This window comes from Cavia porcellus, unplaced genomic scaffold, assembly GCF_034190915.1.
Source record: "Cavia porcellus strain 051 isolate PalLab524CR breed Dunkin Hartley unplaced genomic scaffold, mCavPor4.1 scaffold_13, whole genome shotgun sequence".
NCBI lineage: Eukaryota > Metazoa > Chordata > Mammalia > Rodentia > Caviidae > Cavia > Cavia porcellus.
Window position 1 is genome coordinate 28,246,375 of NW_026947496.1, and position 26,529 is coordinate 28,272,903.

Genomic DNA, 26,529 nt, shown 5'->3' on the forward strand with positions numbered 1-26,529 from the left:
TGGCAGGGAGGTGATGCATGAAATGCATTTGTGCAGTTAGGCTCCTGACAAGGAAGTCTGGATCTGATCTGGAAAAAAGAGGGCTGAGGAAGGAAGGTGGAGAGGTGGAAGAGGTGGATCCCGTTCTTGTTAGGGTGCAGGAAGAAAGGACGGGCAAAGATACTTGGCCTTGCTTCCTCTGCCAACATGTAACTCCCTGCTGGATTTTGCCCTTCTTTGCTCTACCTCCTGCTCTCTTTCTTCTATTCCTCCTTCTGGACAACTCTCTTTCCCAAGGAGCACTCCCTGGGCTGTAACTTGCAGTGCAGGAAAGATATTTCTTGTTCCCTAATGGCAAGAATCTGACTCTGGCTCCATCCAGCAGAAGACAAGTCACAGTTATCTGAAAGCCAAGAGGATGGGCCCTGGAGATTGGCAGGATAGAGCTCAGTGCCAGACAGCAGGTGCTAACAAATTGGTGTCTTAGTCAAACCTGGTCAAGGGCGTTGCAGCTGAGACAAACCATATATCCCAACCTCTATCAAGAACTTGCTTTGCCAGGTGACCAGAAAAAGCTGCTTCTTCTGTAGGAGGTGGAGAGTGGATTTACCGTCACACAAGGCTGCACACCATAGAGGAGGAAGACTGGGAAGAGGAGGAGTATGAACAAGAGGGAGAAAAAATGGAAAGATACTATTCTTCACTCCAAGGATACCAACTTACCATAATTATTACCACAGTTCCTTAGTGATTCAAATTCTGTGGCTGTCTTCTTGAATTTTTAAAGTTAACATTTATTCTTAACCAAATAAAACCAATTTTAAAATAAAAAGTAAAGGTCAGACATTTAGCTCAGCAATATAAGCACCTTCCTGTCAAGCGCACAGTCATGAGTTCAATCCCTGGTACCATAAATAAATAAATAATAAAAAATAAAGGACCAGGGATATAGCTCAGTGGCACAGTGCCTGCCTACCAAGCACTAGGTCCTGAGTTCAATTCAGTTACCAATAAAAAAATAAATACTGAAGTGCTCATCTGGTTTCTTTTCTTCCTATGAATCAGAGACCTTAAAAATTCAGAGGGCCTCACCTCTGGACTATGGCCAAGAGTAAGACATTCCTTTATTAACGTTGCCCAGCCCTAAAAAATGTTTCCCAACCACAAGTCCTTTCGTAACTTCTCTCTACCCTGTCAGAAGTTAGCCACTGATGCTAAGCTGTTTTCCCAACTTTTTATGGGAATTTCACAACATAAAAAATAAAGAATTATAAAATAACTCCCACTGAGCTAATTCAGATCATCTCTAGACTCCCTCAAATGCATACCCCTATATGTGATTTTGTCACCCCACTAGATGATTCTAAATGCAATTCCATGCAACATTATCCCTAAAACAAGTGGATCTTAAATAAAGACAATCACAAGAATCTTCAGGAGAGACAAGAAGATGGTGGCTTGCTAGGTATCTGGTTAGAGAGCTTCTATGGGAAAAATAGCCGAGACACTGGAATTTGACAACATGGAGAGGGCCAGATGAGTGCAGAGGGATTCCCATGACCCCAGGAGGAAACTGACAGAAAAAGAAAAATAGGAAGAGGAAGGAAAAATGCGGGTGGAGGGCTGGAGCCGGATGCGCTTGCTGAGACCCGTCTGTGCTGTACTGGGCGATCTGTGGAGTCCAGTGATTCAAGGTCCCACTGAAGCCACAGCCACCAATAACAGGAGTTGGTGAGTCCTGGGCTCTTGGAGGGAGGACACAGTGCAGTGTGGAGTGGAGCCAAGGTAGAGAGCTGCATTAATTCTCAGTGAGTGCTAGAAATTAGGTGCCACTGTGGGTGTGGCCGGATGGAAGACATTTTGGAGTGGGGCAGAGTTTGGCACAACAGTGGCAACAGTCAGCCACCCCTGACCCAAAGAAGACTGGTGGGATCAGCTTGGGCTGAGTCACGCCCCTCGTCAGAACCCAATAGCTATGGTCGAAACTGTCCCGACCCTTGACCTCCGCAAAGCACAGCCTAAGTTTCTGAAGGCATTTGCCTGTTGACTGACTCAGAGGACAGGGACCAGCCCACAGTTCCTGCGTGTACCTCAGATGACGGAAAACTGGAGAGCGCAGCAAAACCCCGGCCACCACGCTTTGAAAAAACCATAAGCAATATGGAGAGGGCCTGAGACCTCCACCACACACCTGTCTGAAAGAAACCAGAAACATGACAAAAGAAAAAAATAAGAAAAACCCTCCAGTTGCTGACCCTGGTAAAATAAGCCCAGGAGAGGTAAATACAGAAGAGAACCAGTGCAGTAATCATGCAATATTGGCCACAACATCAGTGGACATAAAGAAATACCTTCATGACCTCATAGATAAATTTAAAACTGAAATTCTAATCCAAGTGAGGCAAGATATAAAAAGAATAACAAAAGAAATACTAAGCCCTTCTGAAGAAGACACAGATGGAAGAATGGAGGAGCCCAGAAAAAGAAGAGAAACCTTTGGTGAAGAATATAAACAAAATCTAGAATACATGAAACAGATCCAAAGAGATTACCACGAAACAAAACCTCCACTGAAAGCTGGCAAAATGCCTTGACAGAAACTAAAGTTAGCCTTTCCAAACTTGAAGACAGATTTACAATGTGTGATCATGAAAGAAAAGACCTCTTAAAAATAACAAGGAACCAAGAAGTAACAATTCAAAGGCTAGAAGAAGACAAGAGGATCTATAACTTAAGAATGAAAAACATGAGCAAAGAAGCAGGAGCAACCACAAATGAATTACAAAAGCTATTCACAGAAATAATTAAGGAATAGGGACAACTCGTCCAGCAGCCACAGATAGGTTGGAAAGTTATGACACTTTTGTGCAGTGTAGAACTACACAGCTAGAAGGAAGGAAAACCTTGTGGCTTTAGTAAGTAAAGGAATACAGCTTAAGATCAAGCTCAGGTGTTAAAAGGTTCAGCACCACTCAGACAGATAACACGTTGACCCCCTAATCTAAAAAGTAAAGGAGCTAGTGGGACCCAAAATATACAAAGCATCCTGAGAAGGGGAAATGTGAGGAATTGCTTAAAAAAGGAAGGCAGAGGACATTGTTAATAGTGTATCAAGATTTAAAAGCCACAGTAGTTTATCACTCTGTTTAGTTTGATATTATTTTGTTCAGGTCTGTTTACTCATACTATATTTGAGGGCACAGACAGCTATCCCCAAAATAGCAGGCTATACCATGGTAACTATCATTAATTTCCTATTAACTTAAACTGAAGCCCTGTATTACTTACATTTACATTGTCTTTCTATGATTGATCTTATTTAAATTTGGTTTATTAGACTGCTGTTTGCCTTGACTGATTTTATTCAAATTTGGTGTGCTTGATAGTATCAAGTCTAAGAGTAGAGGCAACTACTCTGAAGATGATAAGATGTAATAAGATACCCATTCCGGTTTGATTATTAACTGCTTTTGAAGTCCTCCAATGTCTCCAAAGTTGTGTTTTTATTAAAATGTAATGCATAGCTATGTAATGCTATGTTAGATTATATTATATCTGATGATGTGAAAAATTCTATTGAAAATAACAAGCAAAAGGATAGTAACTACTGTAGATCACCTAATATTGTGGTTTTATATGTCTTTTTCATTTCATGTTTTTCTAGGAATTTGTTTTGTTCTCTTGCTTTGATCTGCTTTTCCCTGCAATACAGAAAGGATAGATATACATGTAGAGATTCACACACGGGAAGAATTTCTAAACAGTTTACAGGAACAGATTACATAATGCACGATGTAATGAACAGATACTCTGAAGAAGAGACACTAAGATACCCAGTGCTAATTCTGTAGCATTATGACATAAAATCTAGCAATACTATTATTCACTGTTCAGACTGATATTATTCTAGTATCTTATGTTCAATTTCAGCATATGTAAAGATAAGGACAGCTACTTCAAAGAGAATGAGAGACATTATGGCAGTCAATTATTGACTTCCCCAATGTCAGGTCTTGAAGACCTTAAAACTTTCCTTATCCTGTTATGATTAGATTAGTTCTATAATGTTCAATATGTATTCAATGTGTGTGAAGATGAGGACAACTATTTGGAAGAAGACTGGAGACAATAAGATAGATAGTGAAGATCTCCAGTGGACTTGCTTTGAAATCTTTATTTCTTAAAATTGTTTCCTTATGATCTGTTTTGTTATGTTTAATCTTACCCTCTTTAAAATAAAAAAAGAATCTTCATTAAGTCTAACACATTTATTTAAAAAATTCTTTATAAAAAATAAGCTTCTTTGTATCATCAAATAATCAGTGGTTAAACTTCACCAGCTGTCTCCTGTATTTCTAGATCAAATAGGATGGAAACAAACTCCATTCATTTCCAGCCAAATGTGTAAAGAGGCCCCAATAGCTCTCTCAAGTTTTATAATCCTTTTCATTTTGCTTTTCTTTTAAAATTTAAGTTATAATTGGCTGGTAGACTCAGCTCATCTGTGCCCCACTTCTGCGAAGGTACACATATAATTCAGGTTACAGATGTGACAGCCCTCTGTCACAGTTTAATCAGGGAAATAAGGCAGGACTTTCGTTGCTCAAGCTTGTACCATTTCTTCTCAAGTAGGAAAGATAATTGTAACTGTTCTTGGAAATGCAGTTTACTTATGGTAATATTATAACTTCAGACTGGAATTAATCCAAGTGTCTGTTAGTAAGCGTTTATCTAAACCAACTTTAGTATGACTAATCAAGAAATCACACCATGCTTAAAAGTAATAAAGTCATTCTATATGTAATAATATGACAATGCCAAGAGTCCAGATATGTGGCAAATAAAACATGAAAGACCCATTTTTACCTTAAACCTATGCATTTCTGTATGCACATAAAGATATATGAAGGAATAAACACTAAATCTTGACTGAAGGGGATGTAACGTCATGGAGGAATTTTACTCCTTACTTTTTATATTGCTTAACATTTCTTACAGAGAGTATATATTAACTTTATAATATGAAAAAATGCATACTTTCATATCAAGCTATTATATAACTTAAATACACTAAATATTTTTCTTTCTATAATCATCCTCCAGCATCAGAAGTAACTTGAGGTTGACATTGTCTCAGATACATTGTTGCCCACGATTGGAAGATTTGGAGGTATTACTCAGGTGTCTTCCTCAAATAACAATATTGAGTTCTAACTATATGTCAGGCACAGACTTGGGCTTTAGTTTATGTTTCATTTAATCTCCAGAATAACGCTTTGCTATAAATATCACTGTCTACATTTTCCATATGAAGAAATTGAATCTCAAGTTATTTGCTCAAGTCATACTGGGGTGCAAACCTTAGTCTCTTTTATGTGAGAGTCAGAACTCACCCTCTATCCCATAGGGCCTTACCTTAATAAATATAATAATTATAAAATGAAAGAAATTTTCCAAAATACAAAGCCATAGTCCTCTCACACAACTTTTTAAGAGTCACTTAGTGTGTAGAGTTCCCAAGTCTACCTTCTACCTGACAATTTGATGAGAACATTTACAACATTCAGCATCAATTTTCCACATAATCACATTCAAAGACACAAAGCAAAATCAGCAAAGAAAAAAGGCACCTGGGGCTAGATATGGAGGTATCAGCCACAAGCCTATAGAGTCCTCACTCAATCTGGTCACAGAAGGTGTGCACCATCCTCCAGCAGCAAGTTATGTCAGCACTTACAAAATGTTATCAACCAGGAAAGCTTACTGGAGTCTCAGCACCTAGGGGATTTATGGAGAGCTAGTCCACAGGCACTCCCTTTGGGCACATACCCAAATTATAGGAACCCTGAAGAAAATCAGGTATCTAGTATATCCTCATTGTCTGAACAAATAATTTAGACATAATGAGCCACTCTTCTTGTTTACTCTCTCTTCCTGGAAAATGTCCAACATCTAAGATCCCAGATGGCTGGTCAAGCCAACCTTGTAAGTCTACCCGTCAAGAATAGCTTTTAAGCCTACTGTGCTCCTTCCTGCACAGCTACCAGTTATATGACACCCAGTACACAATGAAATGTAATACCCAGGGTCTCTAGTCTCTTTTCATGATAGAAACAGTGATTACAATTAACATCAACCCTTCTCAGGAAGTAAAACTTTTCCTCCAAATACCTTTCTTGTACTTACAGGTCAGACTGTCCTTTAACATGCACTTTTCTTTGAAAACAGCATGGCAATTATTGTCCCTTTCTTCATTTTTCTATTACGTTCCAGGAAGCTGAGACAAAAAAACAAATCTCACAGGAAAGTTTTCCTCATGACTAAAAATACTGATCCCAATATATGGTGAATGCTTTAAAAGTTATCACAGTAAGAGAAACATTACCACTAATGCCCTGAAAATACTCCCCTTCACTTCAGACAAACTTAAATCAAAGAGCAGAAAATAATTATTTCATGCAACAGAAACTGTTGTACACTAAAAAAAAGAGCTTTGTTATATTTATATTATATCAAAATACCTGTAACGTGGCCAGTACTGTATATGTGTTTTCTTTCCCCCTCTGGTGACCTAATTGATTTGTTAATTAATGCTCTTCTCTGTAAAGAATTGTAAAATCTTACCTAATTGATATGTTAACCATTGTTGCCCTCTACAAATAACAGATGTGGTGCTAAAATAAGCTAACAGGGGGTGTTAAATACTGCTAGACTGCTCTGTCCTCTCCTAAGGAAAACAAAGGTTTTCCTCGTTAACAGTTTTCCTGACCCCCTTACTTTGTAAATTGTGATATGTACTTAAAGGTGGCAAGTGTAGAGGAAAGACACACAGCTTATGCAATCTCCAGCTGTACTGTATCGCTGGGCCCAGGGTAAAATAAGTCAGCGTTGCTTTTTAAAATATGTTTTTGCCTCATTTTTTGAACTCAAGCTTGGGGGCTCGTTTGTGGATTACAAGAGAAACCAACAAAAATTTAGGAGTGGCTCTCCTAATTTCATACCACATGAATTTCAAGACAGAAATAATCACAAGAGACAAAGAAGTTCACAACATTAAAGCATTAAAAGAGGAAAGCTAAAGAAAGAAAAAGAAAAGAAAGAAGATAGAAAAAGAAATAATTACAATAACAAAAACCTACACAGTTGAAAGATCACAACATCAAAGCAAACTTAAGTGCCATTCACATTGCAACCTAAGATTAATTGAAAGTCTCTGAACTGGTCATTGAAAGAGTTTTGGCCCAGGCCAGACACTGTAGCTGGAAAAGCCTCAGCCAGAACCAAGGAGCCCCTATCTTCCCCACCCCTAGAACTCTACCTATCACTCTATCTTCCCCACCTCTAGGAATTTACCTATAGCGCCAAAAGAATACCAATGGACCACTTGTACATCCCTAATGCCCCTCAGGCACCACCCCTAACCTAAGCTAGATGTATGCCCCCACTCCACGTGTTCCACGGAGAGATTGCCAATCCTGGGGGGAGATGCCGCGTCCCAGGGAATCGGGGGTATCTCTCCCTGCATTCTCAAAATAAAGATCATTTATATTTCATACTGCTTATCTTTGCAGCTGCCGCTGGTCTCCCACAGTTCTATCATATGGTTCCCTGACTGGGAATGGCAGATGAGAGACTCCTGGGGCCTTCCAGTTTGAGTCCCCTGCCATTCAGGACCAGGACTGGACTGCATCCTGCATTAATTCCTCACTTCTACACTCAGGAGCTGTAAACTTGTCGCTGCTGGTTCACAAACAATACCAACCCAATTTACCACAGGTGAGCAACCTCCCAGAGATTGCCACTGGACTAGGCCCCAGGCAGGTTTTCTCCCCCTTCCGTGGGTTCCTGTGATGCTCTCACGTCCTTAGATAGCCCAAGGCAGGCTCTTTCTGGGTCAATCTGTGTCCACACTCGGAGCTCTCACATCCTTTGGGTTCGGATAGCCCAAGGCAGAGTTCTCCTAGGCCAGCCCACACTGAGAGACTCTCACGTCCTTCAGAGCTTTTTAAGTTCTCATGGCAGAGTTGTTACTAAACCCAGGTGAAATCCACTCATATATATTGGTGATGGCCAATTATTATGAAGCTTTGGAACCATATAATAACTGATCAGTCTATAAGTAAAAAGTGATGACTTACACTTAGCAGACCATGGTCCGTTGCCTCATCTGGCTATAACTCTGTGGGCTAGACCCCACACCAGATTTTATCTTGGGGACCACTTCCTGTCCCCCCCCCCAAAAAAAACCATACCTATCTATGGCTTATCACACTGATGACAAGTTTACAAAACTCTATATCTCTAAGCCTTTGTTTTGGGAATGTGTCCTTTCCTGCCAGCGTCCCGTTCCTTTTGTTTCCTCGCTGCCTCCTTCCCCCTCCCCTCCACGTGTGCTCTGACCCATTCCCCACCAAGATAGAAAAAATGAGCCCAGTGTTGAGAGATATGTGCAGGGCTGCTTTAAGCTTTAGGCTGCTTTAGGCTTTCACGCTGTGCCCCAACTCTACACGGTATCTCAGCTCTCATGCAGTGGACCAGCGTGGGGTCCAGCTCTAATGCTACACCCTAATCTGCATGCCCTGAGAGCAGTTCCAGCTCCACGTGTTGGCACAGCTCCATGTCAGTCCGTCCATTGGTCCGCCAGTGTGTAAGGTCCCAGCTTCACGCAGTGTCCCAACTCCGCCTCCCAGCTCCACCCCTCCATGTGTCTCACGTGCATTGTGCACCCATGCCACGGCCTCCGCCACAGAACCACCACCACCTTGCGCATTTCCTGGGGCAGTCCCAGCCCACCCCACATGCTATATCCCGGCGCTCGCCCCGCCTTCACTCTGCATGCCCCGCCCCCACGCTGGTTGTGCTCTGCACGTGCACCAGAGCAGTCCCCACTCCCAAGCTCAAGTGCAGTTCTGTCTGCCAGTGCAGACAGGTGCAGCAGACAACTCATTATATTGCTGATCTGATGCTGTTTGTGTTTTCAGATATTAAGTTCAGATTGTTTCTGCTGCCTTTTTTGTGTGTGCTCCAGCCATGACAAATGCCCCCACTCTGGGCATGCCCCGCCCAGCCTCAGACTTCTGTCCTGCCTTAGGCACTGTGTGTCTCCCAGGCAGGTGCATTTCCCAGGCAGGCTTCTCCCAAACACAGGCGCTGCTTTAAACACAGGCACAGAGAGACAGCAGATCAGCGGCTCCACTCAGAGATGCTATTTTTTACATTCTCAAACAATTTAATCAAGGTTAAATAAGCTGGCAATAGACAAGATTTTAACTGATAAACAAAAAGTGGCCACCTGGTAATTTTACCAGTCTTGTTTATCAATTAAAGCCTTCAGTAATCTCCTGTTTGGCTAGGGTTGGGAGGTATTTGTCAATTCCTTTTGCTATAAACCACCAGTGGTGTTCTGTGTTAGGCTTATTGCCTGTATTGTACTGTGTTGTTGCCAATCTCCTGTTTAACAACTAAAATTAAAAATAATTATAAATTCCGTTTGCTGGGAACCACTAGCTCTTTTCCAAAACAAGGAAGGTGGTGAAAACACATGAAATGATTCAATATATTTCAGACTACTGAAGGAAAATCACTTCAAGGGTTTTGTTGAAAGTTTTAATGTTGTCTGAGAAGCAAGAGGAAAGGTAATTGACTGGTAATAAGTAAAAAAAAAGAGGGACAAAGAAAGTGGTTTTGTCTTCAAGTAAAAATGTCTGGTTGTGCCAGAATGTGAAAGAAGATAGGAAAAGCTCAACTTGAGGGTATATAGTAAGTTGTAGAAAGCTCAAGAGGATGTGAATTTTATTTGTCTTGGTTTACAGTACTGCAAATAACAGGTTTGAAAAGAAGTAAATGTGTTCAGAATTTGACAGTGTTAGATCAGTTTTGGTAGATTTATTCATAAGATTAGTGAACCTTTACTGCAAAATGTTTCCATTAAAATGAGATTATACTCCAAAAGGGGGAGGGCAGACTGAAGCCTTTTTTGTTAAGTATGTAATTTCAGTAAAACAATGGCCTGCCATGCGGCACCCTGAAAAAAAAGCAGTGTGCCATCCAGATGAAGTCTGCTGTCTGATCTGGAATGCCAAAACCATGTTTACATTACAAGCCACTCAAAGAGGGCAGTGGGGCCAGGACTGTGGCAGAAGCCAAACTTAAACCTTTTCCCAGCCTGTCTGCATTGCTAAACTCATAAATACCCTGTTGATTATATATAATTCCTGCAAAGTTACTTAATTCTACAGATACCTTCTACTGTAGTCGAGATCCCACAACAAAGAGGCAAAACTTGACCTTCAAACCTGAGACCTTAATATGGTTTTTCATGTTTTCAACAACAGAGATAACAATAACACTTGTGACACTTGGAGTTCTGAGACAGGTAAACCTACACAAGGTGGAGCTGCCTAGCCCCTCCCCCCCATGGACCATGCCTTAAATGTAGCAGAAGACATTGGGCAAGAGAGTGCCCCATCCTGGAATTCTTTGAGACCTTACCCCAGAGCTACTGGACTGTCCTAGCCACCAGAGAGTGAGTAAGCCATCCTAACTTCCAGCCCTCACAGGAAATGTCAACACTGCCAGATTCATCACCGACAGGTCTGCTTAAACTTGCTGCTAAAGACTGACGGGGCTCAGGGCCAACAGCAGTCCCCTTTATGGGTGTCTGTCTCAGAGTCCAAGTCCCACTAAAAGTCTCAGGTAAGACATTCTCTATATTTGTGGACATAGAGGCCATATGTACAGAGTTCTTCCTGAGTTTTCAGGCCACTATATTAAATCCTCAGCCTCTAGGAGGTATTAAAGGTCAACCTATGCCATTTACAAACAGGGCCTATTTCGTGCAGGTACCAGTCCTAAATCTTAAAATGCCTTTTATTCCCTTATGTTTATACAGGCTGACCCAGACACTGAGGTCTCAACAGCTTACACCTGTTATTGCTAGTAAACCTCTCCTCAGTGATATAAGACCACCTCCTTCCTTTCTTATTCACCAATTTCTCAGGCAACCCTGGTCAAGACTGACAGATACATTTTGTCTTCTCACTTTGCTTATGCTTTTTCAGGATACATGGAAGCCTTTCCCACAACCTGGTAAACTGCTGATATACTTGCTAAAGTTCTGTTACAGCAAATCATTCCAAGGACTACAACCAGGTTACAGCAACCCATACCTAATATTCTTGACAACCTCAACAGTGATCAAAGTTGCTACACTGCCATTCTGGTTTGACATCACTCAGGCTAAGTGGTGCCCTTCCAGCCCTAGATCTAACCATCCTGTTGCCTACTCATCTCTGCCTTACCAAGGCCTCATAGCCACGACTCTCAGGCTGTCATGTTTTGTTATCCAATTTGGTTTCTAATTTCTTATTCTTTTTACAGCAGGACTCTTAACAGTATTTCCTAAAGACACCAACATCATGCATACCAGAGACAAGCCTTACCTACCTACCCTTTTAACTTTTATCCTTTCAGATGGGGTAGTAATCACCTCTTATAACTTCACTGTTCCTAACCCCATGTTTCATTTTCAGAATTCTACCTCACCGTGACAATGATCCTACCTCAACGTCATCCTGATATAATGACATGTCTAAATCAAAGGCACCTTTCCTTCTACTTCACCTGGGTCCTTAAATATGATGGTGCCATGCCTCCTCATAACATCTTGTCTCTTTGTTTTTCCAGTCTAACATACGTGTATTCACCAGTGAAGTTGAACTGGCTAAAACACCTGATACCAGCTTCTAACTGGGCATCAATCATCATCCCGTTGACTCCCCTAGACCCCAATACAGCACCCTCTGCCAGCAGGAATCAGTTAAAGAGAGAAATCTTCACCCCTTTTCATAATAATAATCATAAGACAGGATATGAAAGAGTTTTGACCTAGGCTGGACACTGTAGCTGGAAAAGCCTTAGCCAGAACCAAGGAGCCCCTATCTCCCCCACCCCTAGGACTCTACCTATGACTCTATCTTCCCCACCCCTAGGAATTTACCTATGCTGCCAAAAGAATACCAATGGGCTACTTGTGCAACTCTAATGCCCCTCAGGCACCACCCCTAACCTAAGCTACATGTATGCCCCCACTCCACGTGTTCCACGGAGAGATCACCGATCCCGGGGGAAGATGCCATGCCCCAGGGGATCAGAGGTGTCTCTCCCTGCATTCTCAAAATAAAGGTCATTTATATTTCATACTTCTTATCTTTTCAGCCAGAGCTGGCCCCCCACAGTTCTATCAGTCATACCACCCCACCAATTGTCTGCCTCTGAGCAAGGAGGCTTATCTATTTAGATGGCCCTCGGCTCTGCCTTCTGGCTACGAGTCATGATCTGGACATGGCTAATTATAGGCTTTGGCCTCTGTCCCAAGATCCAAGCAATTCAGTTAATTTGATGAGGGGAGGGAATAGTGTGATTCACCCAGCAGTTAGTTCTCAGTAAACAAACTGCAGTAATGTTGACAGCACAAAGATAAAAAAAGATAGGGACACACAATAAAAACAAAATAATAAGAACAACTATAATGCCACTGACAGAAGCAAAGAAATCAGCATCAATAATAAAGTCAAAGACAAACTGATTGTTGACATACCATAAAAGCTCAACAATAAGAGATCTGAAATAATGATATAGACACAAAGAAAAACCAAATATTGACATACAGTAAGTATCTATGAAGTACAACAATGATAGCATGATTAATAGAAAAAATTCAGTAATAGCATAGGCCCAACAGGATATCTAAACATTAATAAAGCTTAAGTGTAACACTAATAAAATGAAGGAGTAGAAAAAGGAAAATAAAAGAAGTAAAATTTGGGAAACAAAGACAAGGCAGATGAGATAGAGAAGAAAAAAATGAAGCAAAAGATGCAATTTAAAAGTTTTTTAAATTAATAAAATTAGATAAAAATATTGGAAAATGACAAGTAAAAGATGGAAGAAAAGAATAAAAGAACAAAAGAAAGGAGATAAAAATAAAGAAAAGAAAAAGCTCAACTGCCACACAAAACAACAAAGAACCCTTTTGTGGCTATCTCCCAGTAAGTCACTATGGGAGAGTGACCCCAAAAGTATAGTTGCCCTGTGGCTCCTGGTTCCTGGAGTAGCTCAGTCTGAACTACTTAACTCTTCCCCCAGATGGCTCCTGTTTAGCCGCTCTCAAATAGGGCAAGCAGTGCACTGGGATTTTTTGTTTTCCAACTCCAGTCTGCCATAAAACCCCATGTTGTATTTGATGTTTTCAATAACTGTTGGGTTTTCTTGGGACTGGCACTGCTAGTCTGGTCTATGTTTCTCCCTGGGGCTGCTGAGTCCTTTCTGGACTTGTCATATTTACAAAATCAGGGCCATTCTCTGGGAGTCAGGGTCAGCAATTTATCCTGATTTCGTTCTTCCTTTGTATTGTCCTTAGTTTCTTGAGTTGCTCTGTGATTTTTAGTTACCCAAACAGCACTTTCTTACTTCCTAGAACTATTCTTTTTTTTTCTCTTCACTACATTGCTGTTTTCCAGGTGTCAAGAGTTCAAGTCCGGGAGAATCCATGATATGCTGCTCAATTTTATGCTAGCATCTTGTTTTTCATTTATCATGATGTGGAAATGGGAGAGTGATACCATTGTGATGCTATATAATAAAGTGCCTGGTGCTGTACTGTTTTCAAGAAAACCATATTCTTGCCCAAAGCATTCACATTGTTTTCTTTAGGATGACACATTTAAGAAGATTTGAAATTATTGCATGAGGTAACTGGACAGAAAAGCCACCATGTGAACATGACTTCTTACTATCTGCTTCATGCCCAAGTGGTGTCAAAGCTTTGAAAAAGCTAAGGTTTCAATTTTTTATTAGTAGTAGATATGTGCTATCCCATCTTGTTGCTCTCTTTTAGTTATTTTAGTTATATTCATTTTCCCCAATAATACATGTAATATAAATAATCCTACATTAAACAAACAAAGAAACTACTGCAGTTGTTGACAGAATATGATCTTGGACCAGCAACAAGCTCAGGAAAAATACAGAACTGAGCAACAAGAGACAAGAAAATGTCGTCTTGGTAGGTAGCTGGGTAGAGAGCTTCTATGGGAAAAACAGCTCAGATGCTGGAATTTGACAACACAGAGAGGGCTGGAGGAGTGGAGAGGGATTCTCATAACCCCAGGAGGAAACTGAAGGAAAAGAAAAATTAGGAAGTGGAAAGGAAAAATGTGGGTGGAGGGCTGGAGCCAGTAACACTCTGAGACCCATCCCATGCTGTGCTGGGAGCTCCATGGAGTCCTATGATTCAAGGTTGTGCTGAAGCCTCAGTCACAGATAACGGGAGTTGGTGAGTCCCAGGCCCTTGGTGGGAGGACACAGCACAGTGTAGAATAGAGCCAAGGTAGAGAGTTGCATTAATTTTCAATGAGTGCTAGAAATTGGGTCCCATGGCAAGTGTGGCCAGCTGGAAGACATCTTGGAGTGGGGCAGAGCCCAGCACCACTGTGGCATCACTCACCTACCCCTGGCCCAGAAAGGACTGGTGGGATCAGCTTGGGCTGAGTCATGCCCCTGGTCGGGACCCAATAGCCAGGGATGAAATTGTCCCAACCCTGTGACGTCAGCCACAGGACAGCCTAAGATGCTGAAGGCACTTGCCTGTTGACTGGCTCAGAGGAAAGGGGCCAGCCCACAGTTCCTGCATGCACCTCAGATTGTTATCTGAAGAGGGCAGCAAAACCCCAGCCAGCATGCTTCAGAAAAACTGTAAGCAACACAGAGAGGGCCTGAGACCTCTACCACACACCTGTCTGAAAGAAACCAGAAACATGACAAGAGAAAAAAATAAGAAAAAACCTCCAGTCACGAACCCTGGGAAAATAAGCCCAGGAGAGGAAAATACAGAAGAGAACCAGTGTAGCAATCATGCAATATTAGCCACAACATCAGCAGACATAAAGAAATACCTTCAGGACCTCATAGACAATCTTAAAACTGAAATTCTAATCCAAGCGAGGCAAGATATAAAAAGATTAATAAAATAAATGCTAAGCCCCTCTCAAGAAGACACAGATGGAAGAATGGAGGAACCCAGAAAAAAAAAGAGAAACCTTTGGTGAAGAATATAAACAAAATCTAGAATACATGAAACAAATCCAAAGAGATTACCAGGAAATTAAAAACTCCACTGAAAGCTAGCAAAATGCCTTGACAGAAACTAAAGTTAACCTTTCGAAATTTGAAGACAGTTTACAATGTGTCATCATGAAAGAAAAGACCTATTAAAAATAACAAGGAACCAGGAAGTAACAATTCAAAGGCTAGAAGACAAAAAAAGGATCTATAACTTAACAATAAAAAACATGAGCAAAGAAGCAAGAGTAACCACAAATGAATTACAAAGGCTATTCACAGAAATAATTAAGGAAAACTTCCCAAGCATAGGAAAAGAAATGATATCCAGATAAATGAGGCATCAGAACTCCAACCAACTACAACCAAAACAGATCTTCACCCAGACACATAATAATCAAGATCCCAGAAATCCACCACAAGAACAGAATATTAAAAGCAGTCAGAGAAAAGAAACAGATCACTTACAAAGGAAAAATCATCAAAATAATGACACACTTATCAACACAAACTATCAAATTGAGAAGAGACTGGGGGGAAATAGTCCAAGCCCCAAAAGAAAATAACCTCCAACCCAGATCGATGTACCCTGAAAAACTCTTTCTCAAAATTAGTGGAGAAATAAGATGTCTCCAAGACAAGGAGAAACTGTGGGAGTTCATGGCCACCAATCCAACCCTATAAAATATACTGCAGGACACTCTAGAGAGAGACAGAAAAAAATACCAGGATTCCAGCAACAGTGGCAGAGAGGCCTCAGTGAACAGGGCAGACAGTGAAATGAAGGAGAAAAGTGGATATATAATAGAAAAATAAAATAGCAGTGATGAGGCAGAGAAGGTGGGCTATAATCTTTAATATAGATAGACTTGATACACTAACAAAAAGAAACACAGGTAGAGTAGATTAGGAGACAGGATCCATCGAGATGTTCTGAATAGGAAATATACTCAACCTGAAAGAGGGTTAATAAACTGAAAATCAAAGATGAGAAAACGATGCTCTAGGTGACAGGGAACCAGAGAGAAACGGACAACTCATCCAGCAGCCACAGATAGGTTGGAAAGTTATGACACTTTTGTGCAGTGTAGAACTACACAGCTAGAAGGAAGGAAAACCCTGTGGCTTTAGTAAGTAAAGGAATACAGCTCAAGATCAAGCTCAGGGGTAAAAAGGTTCAGCACCACTCAGACAGATAACACGTTGACCCCTAATCTAAAAAGTAAAGGAGCTAGTGGGACCCAAAATATACAAAGCATCCTGAGAAGGGGAAATGTGAGGAATTGCTTAAAAAAGGAAGGCAGAGGACATTGTTAATAGTGTATCAGGATTTAAAAGCCACAGTAGTTTATCACTCTGTTTAGTTTGATATTATTTTGTTCTGGTCTGTCTACTCATATTATATTTGAGGGCACAGACAGCTATCCCAAAAATAGCAGGCTGTACCATGGTAACTATCATTAATTTCCTATTAACTTAAACTGAAGCACTGTATTACTTACATTGTCTTACTTTGACTTATCTTATTTGAAGCTGGTTTGTTAGACCGCTGTTTTGCCTTGACTGATTTTATTCAAATTTTGTATGCTTGATAGTATCAAGTCTAAGAGTAGAGGCAACTACTCTGAAGATGACAAGATGTCACAAGATACCCATTCCAGTTTGATTATTAACTGCTTTTGAATCCTATGTATCCAAAGTTGTGTTTTTATTAAAATAGCTATGTAATGCTATGTTCAATTATATTATGTCTGGTGATGTGGACAATTCTATTAAAAAAACAAGAGAAAGCATAGAAACTACTGTAAATCACCTAATATTGCGGTTTTATATGTCTTTTTCATGTCATATTTTTCTAGGAATTTGTTTTGTTGTCTGGTTTTGATCTGTTTTTCCCTATAATACAGAAAGGATAGATATACATGTAGAGATTCACACATGGGGAGAATTTCTAAACAGTTTATGGGAACAGATTATATAATGTAATGAACAGATACTCTGAAGTAGAAGAGAGATTAAGATACCCAGTGCTAATTCTTTAGCATTATGATATAAAATTTAACAATACCATTATTCACTGTTCAGAGTGATATTAGTCTAGTCTCCTATGTTCAATTTCAGCATATGTAAAGATAAGGACAGCTACTTTGAAGAGAATAAGAGACATTATGGCAGTCATTATTGACTTCCCCAATGTCAGGTCTTGAAGACCTAAAAATCCTTCCCCATCTTGTTATGATTAGATTAGTTCTATAATGTTCAGTATGTATTCAATGTGTGTGAAGATGGGGACAACTATTTGAAAGAAGACTAGAGACAATAAGATAGACAGTGAAGATCTCCAGTGGACTTGCTTTGAAATCCATGTTTCTTAAAATTGTTTCCTTATGATCTGTTTTGTTCTGTTTTCTTATGTTTAATCTTGCCCTCTTTAAAATAAAGAACTCAGCAACTGGCCCTACAAGAGGAATTCAGGTGAGTATCCCTTTCCCCTATACCAGAGCAACCAGGAGAACATCAGTCACACAGATGGAGCCCAACTAGTGTGAATACAATGGACAGGCAAGACTAATGAGAGGAGAAGGTCTGAATTTTGAGCCAACAGGTGATAAGTTAGGTGAACCAGCGCTGTACTTAGGGACAAAGTCACAAAATAGAAGCTGGTGGGTGGGGCATCCCATTTTTTTGGTTTTTGTTTCTAAATCTTTTGAATTTGTTATAAATTTATTGATTGATTTAAAATTAATTAACTTACTTTTAAATAAATTAATTTATTTAAAACATACAATGTTTTAAAATTTAATTTTTCCTTCTTTTATTTTTCTTTTCACCTTATTTTCTTTTCCTTTTTAAGTTTCTTTTTTCTCAATATTTTTCTTTTCCCTTTCTCTTTCTTTTCTAAATGACTAGGGAAAACTCCAGCCACAGAAAACTAATCCCATCCCCTAAACCCAGAGACCAAGGTTAGATAATCCCTCAAATACTCTTTCATTCTTTCTTTTCTACCCTCTTCTCCGGTGGCCCAAGCATTTTGTTTTAAACATTACCCTCTGTAAATTTCCCCACTACAGGATAAATCCACTCTACTAAGGGGAATCACTTTGCATACAAATTCATGATCAGTTCTGTTATATAACTACAGACTTTCTCAAGCATGGGAAAAGAATCTGTCATTTGGATAAGTGAGGCATATAGAACTCCACTTAGCCATAACCATAATAAATTTACCTCAGACATATAATAATCAAGATGCCAGAAATTCAGCACAAAAATAGAATATTAAAAGGTGAAGAGCCTAGACAGAGATAAAAATTACCACAATTCCAAGAATAGTATTAGTAAGAAACCGCCCAGTAGGGCAAGAAATTAAATAGGGGAAAAGCAAGGAACTAACATCAGGAAAACAACATGACAAAGATAAGTCAATATATATCAGTTATAACCATCAATGTAAATGGCCTCAATTCACCAATCAAAAGAGAAAGATTGGCAGGATGGATCAAGAAACAAGATCTAATAATATGTTATATAAAAGAAACACATTTAACTCAAAAAGAAATTCAGAGACCGAAAGTCAAAGAATGGAAAACAATACTCCACGTGACAGGAACTCAGAAAAAAGCAGAAGTAGTTATCCTATTTTCAGACAACATGAACTTCAAATCAAGAATGATCAAAAGACAGAAATAAACACTTGTTAGAGGAGAATTCAAAAGGAAGAGATAACAATCATTAATGTACGCACTAAATACAGGAGCACCCAACCATATTAAACAAGTATTAACAGACATGAAAAATGATTAATAACACGATTGTAACAGAGGAACTGAATACCCCACTGTGACAAAGAGAAAGATTAATTAGATAAAAAGTCAACAAAGAAATAACAGAACTAAATCAAACATGTGAACAAATGGTCTTAGCAGATGTTTACTGATTGTTTCACCCAAAATCATCAGAATGCACATTCTCTCAGTGACACATGGGATGTTCTCTCAAATAGAGGATATACTATCCCACAGAACATTTCTAAGTAAATGCAAAGGAATTGAAATTATTTCATGTATATTTTCCAACCATAGGCCACTGAAATTGGAAATTGATGGCAAAAGAAACTGCAAAAACTACATAAACACATGGAAATTAAATAACACCCTCCTGAATAACCAATGGGTCACAAATTAAAGAAGAAATTAAGTAATATTTACAGTCAAATGAAAATGCAGATATAACATACTAGAACCTGTGGAATACAATGAAAATAGACCTAAAAGGGAAATACATAGCAGTGAATTCTCACATTAGGAAGACAGAATGAGCAAAATGGAAAACTTAATGTTGTACCTCAAGTTTCTAGAAAAAGAAGAGCAAGTCAAGCTCAAAGTCCATACAAGGGAGGAAATGATAAAGAGCAGAGCAGAAATTAATGCAATTGAGATTAAAAAGACAATAAAAAGAATCAATAAAGTGAAGAGTTGGTTCTTTGAAAGAATAAATAAACAAAAATATAACCCCCAGCCAATTTTATAAAAAAAAAAAAAAAGGAAAAAAGAAAACACTCAAATTCACACAATGAGGAATTAAAAGGGTAAAATCACTAGAAGTCTGTGGAAATTCAGAAGATCATCAATACCTACTTTGAAAATCTTTACTCTCATAGGATGGGAAATACAGAAGAAATGGGCAGATTCTTAGAAAGGTCTGTATTATCAAAGCTGAATCAAGAAGATTTAAAAATTCTGAGTAACTCAGTGTCAGTTAATGAAATTGAAAACGTAATTAAAAACATAACAACAAGGAAAATCCCAGGTCCTGATGGATTCACAGTTGAATTCTACAAGAAATTTAGAGAAGATTTAATACCAATATTCCTCAAAATCTTTAATGGAATCGGAAGGAAAACAATGCTCCTTAACTCATTCCCAGAGACAAGTATTACCCCGATACCATAACCAGAGAAAGACTCAGCCAAAAAAGAGAACTACAGACGAATCTTCCTCATGAACATAGATGGAAAAATCATCAATAAAATACTAGCAAACAGAATGCAGCAATTCACAGGAAGATTATACACCATGACCAAGTGAGATTCATCCCAGGAATTCAGGACTGGTTCAACACACATAAATCAATAAATATACTGCATTATATCGACAGAATCAAAGACAAAAATCACATGATCATCTCAATAGATGCAGAAAAGGCTTTCAATAAAGTCCAACACTCATTGGTGATAAAAACCCTATAGAAAATGATAAAACCGACAGAAAATTGGAATAGATTATCTTTACCTCAATTTGATGAAAGCCATCTATGACAAACCAATAGCTAACATCATAATAATGGTCAAACACTGACTGTTTTTACTCTAAAATCAGGAACAAGACGAGAACACGTGCTAATACCACTCCTATTCAATATAATTCTGGAAAGGTGAGCCAGAGCAATTAGACAAGAGAGAGAAAAGGAATAAGGATAGGAAAAGAAGAAATTAAGTTACATTCATTCACAGATGACATGATACTCAACATAAAAGTCCCCAAAAACTCCACCAAAAGACTTTTAGATTTAACAAGCAAATTAAGTAGCATAGCTGGATACAAAAGCAACACTCAAAAATCAGTAGCATTCCTATACACAACCAACAAACTCATTGAGAGGGAAATTATGGAAACAACACCCCTCACAATAGCATTCAAAACAATGAAATACTTAGTAATCTAAGGAAAGAAGTAAAAGGGCTATATAATTAAAATTATAATACTCTGAAAAAGGAGCTCAAAGAGAATATTGGAAAATAGAAAGATACCCCTTGCTTATGGATAACAAGAACCAATATTGTGAAAATGGCCATATTCACAAAACTGCTATAATGTGCTCCCAATCAAAATATCATTAGCATACCTCACAGATCTAGAGAAAACATTTCTAAAATGCATCTGAATCAGAAGAGACTTAGGTTAGCAAGGGCAATTCTGGGCAACAAAGGCAAGGCAGGAGGCATCACAATCCCTGACTTGAAGTTATACTACAAAGCTACTGTGATGAAATTAGCATGGTACTGGCAAAATAACAGACCTGAGTGAGGATCAGTGGAACAGATTAGAAGAGACAACCACAGCTACAAACACATTCAGCCACCCTATCTTTGACAAAGGGCCAAACATGTTTACTGGAAGAAGGATAGCCTCTTCAATAAATGGTGCTGGAAAAACTGGCTTTCCACATGCCAAAGACTAAAACTAGACCTAAGTGTATCACCATGGCACTAAACTACAGTCAAAATGGATCAAAAATCTAAATGGTAAAACAGAAACACTAAATCCACTGGAAGAGAAACTAGGCAGAAACCTTGAAGACATAGGGGTAAGCAGAGAGTTTATGAACAGAACACAAGGTGCCCAGGAAGTACTTCAAAGAATCCACAACTGGCATCTCATCTTATTAAAAAGTTTTGCACATCAAAAGAAATCACCACTAGAGTGAAAAGACAGCACACAGAGTGGGAAAAAAATTTATCCTACTGTTCCTCAGACAAGGGACTTCTATCTAAAATATATAAATAATTGAAAAAATCAAATACCCCAAATTCAAAGACCCAATCCAAAAATGGGCATCTAAGATGAATATGCACTTCTCAGATAAAGAAACAATGGCAAATGAATAAATGCAAAAATACTCAACATCATTGGTCATTTGAAAAATGCAAATTAAAACAACACTGAGATTCCATCTCACCCCCAGAAAGAATTGTCATCATCAAGAAATCAAACAATAACAAATGTTTGTGGTGCTATAGGGAAAAAGGAACACTTCTTCACTGTTAGTGGGAGTGTGGACTGGTGCAAGCACTGTGGAAATCAGTGTGGAGATTCCTCAGAAAACTAGGATTAGAGGTCTCATTCAATCTAGTTATTTCCCTTCTAGGTGTTTTCCCATAAGGATATTAAACATCTGTGGTAGATTGACAACTGGTGGGCAACTTGTAACAAGCTGAATTGAATCAGCATGATGCTGAATGTGGACGTTCCACCTGAGGATGGATGCCAACACGAAAGGGAAGTAGTAGTGTTGTTGGTCTTCATGGTGCTGTTGGTTCTCCTGTTGCTGTTGGTTCTCCTGGAGGAGCTTGTCAAGAATCTTTCCTGATAAGAACTTGGCTGTTCTCACCAACAGAGAAACTTGAGACCCTGTTGATACTAAGAATGACTGTGGTTCACTTTGGGGAAGCTCTAGTCCTTACTTGATCGTTGCTTCCTCGCTCCAGAGGAGAAGATGTGTGCTGTTCATTCTCCAGGAGAAGCTTGTCATGCTGGCTTCCTGATATGAACTCAGCTGTTCTGTTCTTCAGAAGAGCTCCATTGTTCACGTGAAGACATCTCCTGTCTTCCAGCACAGACTCCAGCTTCTGCTTTGGATTCTTCAGTCTTCTGGCACAGACTCTTTAGCCTGCTGATATGCACTTGCAGTGAACTCCAGACCTTGGGTTGAATCCTTCAGCCTCCAGTGTATAAACACCCTCTGCATACTTCTTTATCTGACTCTGTGGCTGACCACTGTAAGCCAATTTTGTAATTTCTTATACATTCGTATATTTTGTGTTATGTCTGTTTCTCTAGTAAAAAACTGACTAATTCAGCATCATACTACAGTGATATATGTACAACAATGTTTATAGCAGCATGATTTGCAATAGCTAAATCTTGGAAACAACCCAAATGCCCATCAACTGAGGAATGGATAAAAAATATGTGATATATTTATATAATGGAATACTACTCAGCTATCAAGAAGGATAAACCAGAGGCTTTTCTAGGTAAATGGATGCAACTTGAGACCATACTTATGTCACTTATGTTATAAGTGACATAAATCAGACTTGCATATGTAAACATTGTGTTGTCTCACTAATGTAAAAACCTGAAGGAGTAAACAAGACCCAAAAGGTACAATAAATATTGTGAAAGGGTGTCTTAGTTACTTTTTACTTGTCACCGAGACAAAATACCTGATGACCAAAGTTGGGAAAGGAAAGGTTTATCTCTTACAGTTTTTGAGGTCTCAGTCCATACTCAGTTGGCTCCAAGGCAGGCTGGCATGGCAGGGCTGCAGCTCATGGCAGCTGCAAACAGCAAGGCAGAAACCAGCAAGAGAGAGAGACACACCTTCTTCCTGCCATTACATCACATCCTAGCTCCACCCCTAGGCCAGTGTAGCACTCACACCCTCAATCCAAGCACTAGACAATGAACCAATCACAAATGCATAATGCAAACACATGAGGCCTGGGGGCCACGGACATAAACCATGACAAAGGGTAAGACACTACTTAAAAAGGAAGAACAACTAGAATGGGGAAAGGGAGAAAAGAAGAAAGGGAAAAGAAAAATATATGGATATATAACTAAGATAGCTAAGATAACTATACTAATTTCTATTAGTTCATTGAAAAGAATGCTTTGTGTTTATATTGTATGATCAATTTTTATGCCTTGTAATCTTGTAATCTGAGCAACTACTTTGAAGATAACAATACACAACATGTTAACTATTGTCAATCTCCTATTATCTTGTTTGAAATTTGTTATGAATTAAGAACTGGTGGTCAACTTAACACTAGCTGAATTAAATCGGCATGTTGTTGAGAGTAGATGACCCACCTGAGAAAAGTTGCCAGCACAGAGATGTGGAAAAGAAAAGCAGGGTGTTGTGGGTTCTCCTAAGTGTTACTGTTTCAAGCCATTGGTTCTCCTGGAAGAACTGGTCATGCTGGCTTCCCCAGCAGGAATCTGGACATTACAATTGGAGGAGCTCAGGACCTTGTTGCTGAGAGTGGTTGTGGCTCACTGTGGGGGAGCTTTGGTCCTTAAGTTGAGCATTGCTTCCTGGCTTTGGAGGGGACCATGCATGCTGTTTAATCTCCAGAAGAAGCTTGCCATGCTGGCTTCCTAGGATGTACTCGGTTGTTATCATTGGAGGAGCTTAGGCCTTCATTATCACTGAAGATGGTTGTGGTAATTTTCAGGGCAGTCCTGGTCCTTATTTTGAGCATGACATGGTTCCAACCCACTGGCATAGCTCCTTCATCCCACTGGCATATACTTTCTGGCTTCCACCACTGACTTTTGGGCCTTCCCAACACAGATCTGTAAAACAGACTGGAATGAGTCTTTATTGACAGCTCTAGACCTCCAGCTGGACTTGTAGGAGGCACTGTCATGGGCTCTAGGTCTTCACTAGACTTATGCAGGACATTGCTGTGGAATCCAGGCCCTTGGATGAATAATCTGAGTCTTTAATGTTGTGGACAGATTTCCTGCACGTTCTTGTATTTAACTCTGGTGACCATCATAAAATAGTATTACAAATTCTGTGTCCTATATGTAATTGTTCTCCTCGCAACCCCTGACTACAACAAAATTCTATATCATTTTGTGTTTTTTCTCTTTAAAATTAAAAAAAAAAAGTGGTCTCCAAGTCTTGTATAAAAAAAAAAAAACTGTACCTCATCAGTTATGACAGTGTACCCATAACCCCAGCACTCTGGGGAACTGAGGCAAGAGGATCACAAGCTTGAACCCAGCCTGACCAACTTATGATTTAGTGAAACATTGTTTCAAAATAAAAATAAAAAATAAAGGAGTAGCTTCAACCAAATTGGGTAGGAGCCCCAGTTAATCAGCAGGTGGAATGCCTTGCCAAAGAGAATGATTAGAGGCTAGCACTGGTTTTAAGATCCTCTAATTAAAGGAGCACAAGAATCTTTTACAGAAGCTGTGGAGGTCTCTTTGCAGATGTTAAAAAGGATGCATGTACCCCAGATACTGTCAGCAGTCATATTGTGACCACATAAGCCAAATGGAGAACAAAGCTGGATTAGTAGGAGAGCAGAGCTAAAGTTCCACAGAGAAATATAGCCTGAGTTCTGACTGAACTGCACTAAACTGAAGCACACCCAAAATCACCCTGGATTTTCCAGAAAGTTTTTTTTTAGCTTTTTTTTAATTTTAAAGAGGATAAAACACAATATAACAAAACAGAACATAGCAGGTCAGAAAAAAACAATGTGACACAGATTTCAAAGCATGACAACAGGAGATCAACAGTGACTACCATACTGTCTCTTGTTTTCTTCTAAATAGTTGTCTGTATCTTCACACACAATGAATTCAGACAGAACAAAATAGTATAACACTGATCAAAACAGTAATGAAGAATATCAGACCAGGACAATAGGAAAACCAACAATGTCTCTTGTTCTCTTCAAAATAGCTGTCCATACCTTCAAGTATGTTGAAATTAAATAATACAAAACAGACTAAAACCACTCTAAACAAAGAATAAAATCACTACTGGATTTCACAACATGATGATAGGAAGTCAGCAACAGATACCGTGTCTCTTTTTCTTCAAAGTAGGTATTCATATCATCATGTATAATATAATTGATTCTTGTAAACTGCTTAGGAGAATTTCTAGGTATGTACAAGCCTCTACATGTACATCTATCCTTTCCACATTAGAGGGAAAAACAAAACAAAAGAAAACAAATTACTAGAAAAACAAGAAACAAAAAAGACAACAGTAGCAAAGGGCCCAAAACAATGACAATATAGGCCTCCAAAAAAAGGTGGTAGGAGCATAACTAAGGCTGTTATTTTACATAGTGATCTTCTAAAGAGTTCCTCAGATCACCACACATGCAAAACTGTTCCAATCCTATGAATGTTAACTGTTTCATTCCAAAAACTAGTAGAATTTGTAGCACCATCACCTTAGCTATCCTAAATGTGTTTATACAAATCTAGATATTTTTTCTTATCCCTCCCTCTTTTTCTGTCCTTTTCCCTGAGATACTATTTCCCCCCTTTGAGCAAATTCTTACCCTTTCACTGTATTTATTCAGGATTTCTTTTATCTTATGTGCTCTTACCATTCTTACACTAGGGAGACAATACAGTATTTACTCATGTGAGTTTGATTTATTTCACTTATGAGTATGCTCTCAAGTTGCATCCATTTACTTATAAATAACTCAATGTGATCATTATTTACAGCTGAGTAGTACTCCATTGTATAAAAATACCACTTCTTTTTTTATCCATTCCTCGGTTGATGGGCATTTAGGTTGTTTCTAAAATCTGGCTATTGCAAATTGTGCTTCTATAAACATGGGTATATACATGTTTGTATATACATGTATATACACATGTATCACTGTGATATGATGTTTACAGTTCTCCTGGGAGTATGTCCAGAAGTGGAATAGCTGGGTCAAATCAGACTTCCAATACCAACTTTTTGAGGAACCCCCAGACTGACCTCCACAGTGGCTGCACCAGTCTACACTCCCACCAACAGCACAGAAGAGTTCCTTTTTTCCTAAACCTCTTCAGCAATTGTTGTTGGTAGTTTTCTTTATCATGGCCA

General features: G+C 39.2%; 1 protein-coding gene across 3 annotated transcripts in view; it reads right to left on the reverse strand.

Annotated features, from left to right (window-relative positions):
• Positions 1 to 26,529, reverse strand: part of LOC100712642 (cytidine monophosphate-N-acetylneuraminic acid hydroxylase) — a 378,296-nt gene that overhangs the window by 113,430 nt on the left and 238,337 nt on the right. The window contains exon 1 of one of the 3 annotated variants that reach the window (XM_063259974.1): positions 23,148 to 23,298. The exons of the other annotated variants lie outside the window; for them this stretch is intronic. The gene's annotated coding sequence lies outside the window, so the exon portion shown is untranslated. Of the gene's footprint in view, positions 1 to 23,147; positions 23,299 to 26,529 lie in introns of those variants that run through there. 3 annotated transcript variants of the gene reach the window in all.